The sequence below is a fragment of the Bison bison genome, unplaced genomic scaffold (assembly GCF_000754665.1).
Source record: "Bison bison bison isolate TAMUID 2011002044 unplaced genomic scaffold, Bison_UMD1.0 scf7180017850597, whole genome shotgun sequence".
NCBI lineage: Eukaryota > Metazoa > Chordata > Mammalia > Artiodactyla > Bovidae > Bison > Bison bison.
Window position 1 is genome coordinate 24,221 of NW_011481170.1, and position 2,434 is coordinate 26,654.

Sequence of the window (2,434 nt, forward strand, 5' to 3'; positions counted from 1 at the left end):
TGGCAGATTCATTTTGATATTTGGCAAAACTAATACAATTATGTAAAGTTTTAAAAATAAAATAAAATTAAAAAAAAAAAAGAGCACAATACCATTTATAATCTATCCTAAAAATTAAAATACTTAGGTATAAATCTAAGAAAACATGGACATGATGTGTGTGTTGGAAAATCAAAGGAATTAGAATAGGTAAAATAATTTAGAGAAAGAAGAACAAAGTAGAAGGCATCTATTCTATTTTATGACGTACTTTAATAACTAAAGTAATTAAGACTATGCGGAATTGGTGGAGATACATAGGTCAATTGAACAGAATAAAGAACCCAGAAATAGACCCACACAGATATGCCCAACTGATCTTTGACAAAGGTACAGAAGCAGTTCAACAAAGGAAAGAGCCTTTTCATCTCATGGTGCTGGATCAGTTGCACAGCCAGAGGCAAAAAATAAACCTCTACCTAAACCTTACACCTTGTAACAATTATCTCAAAATGGATCATAGATCTAAATGTAAAACATAAAACTATAAAAGTTATAGAATTAAACTCAAGAGAAAATCTTTAGGATCTAGGCCTTGGTGAAGAGTTTTTAGACATCACACCAACAGAACAATAAGATAAAAAATCAATCAATTAGATTTCTTCAGAGTTAAAAAAACTTTTGTGAAAAACTCTGTGAAGAGGATGAAAAGACAGGTTACAGACTGAGTGAAAATATTTGCTAACCATATGTCAGACAAAGGACTTATATTTAGAATGAATGAAGAACTCTCAAAATGCAATACTAAGTCCAAAAGTCCAATTAAAAATGGATAAGAGATGTGAACATACATTTCACTGAAGAGGATATACAGATGGAAAGTAAGCACATGAAAAGGTGTTCAGCATCATTAGCCATTAGAGAAAGGAAAATTAAAAGGACAATGAGACTGTATCTATTGATCTATGTATCACTGATACTAGTACTATTTATCTATTAGAATAAGCATTAGAAGGGCTGCAACAAAAAAACAGTAGTAATGCCAAATGCTGGCGAGGGTGTACAGAAAGTTCTCTCATACACTGCTGCTGGGACTGTAAAAGGTTTCAGCCAGTCTGGGAAACAGTTTGGAAGTTTCTTATAAAACTGACTTTGCACTTGCCACATGACCCAGTGATTGTACTCTTGGACAGTCATCTCAGATAAATAAAAATTGTATGTCCACACAAAAACCTGTACAAGAATGTTCATGGCAGCACAGCTTTATTTATAGTAGTTCTGAATTATAAATAACTTAAATGTCCTTCAATGGATGGATGGTTAAACACAGTCTAGTCCGTTCATATGATGGAATAGTACTCAGCAGTAAAAAGAAATGAATACAGGCAACAACTTGGATGGGTCACAAGAGCATTGTGCTTTGGGAATAAAGCCAGTCTCAAATGTTATATATTGTATGATTATATTACATTGCAAAAAGACAAAATTATAGAGTTGAAGAACAGATGATTAACTGCTAAAGGACAGTGACAGGGTGGGGAGAGGACTGGTAGAACTATGAAATGATAGCACAAGGGGGTTACTTCGTGGAGATGGAACACTTCTGTATCTTGATTGTGATGGTGATTACTCAAATCTGTATGCTGGATCAAACTGTGTAGAGTTATACACTGCTGCTACTGCTGCTAAGTCGTTTCAGTCGTGTCCGACTCTGTGCGACCCCATAGACGACAGCCCACCAGGCTCCTCTGTCCATGGGATTCTCCAGGCAAGAACACTGGAGTGGGTTGCCATTTCCTCCTCCAATGCATGAAAGTGAAAAGTCAAAGTGAAGTCACTCAGTCGTGTCCGACTCTTAGCCACCTCATGGACTGCAGCCTACCAGGCTCCTCCGTCCATGGGATTTTCCAGGCAAGAGTACTGGAGTGGGGTGCCATTGCCTTCTCCAGAGTTATACACACATACACACAAATCAGTACATGCAAAAACTGTGAGAGGTGAATGAGATCTGTAGTGTAGTTATCAGTATCGTACCCACATCAGTTTCTTTGTTTTGATATTGTACTGTAGTCATGTGAGATGCCATCACTGGAGGAAGCTGGGTGGAGGGTTCATGGCACTCTGCACCATTTTGTAAGTTTCTGTGAGTACATAATTCAGTTCATTTCAGTTCTGTCGCTCAGTTGTGTCCAACTCTTTGTGACCCCATGGACTGCAGCACACCAGGCCTCCATCACCAACTCCTGGAGTTTACTTAAACTCATGTCCATTGAGTTGGTGATGCCATCCAACCATCTCATCCTCTGCCGTCCCCTTGTCCTCCCACCTTCAATCTTTCCCAGCATCAGGGTCTTTTCAAATGAGTCAGTTCTTTGCATCAGGTGGCCAAGGTGTTGGAGTTTCAGCTTCAGCATCAGTCCTTCCAATGAATATTCAGGACTGATATCCTTTAGGA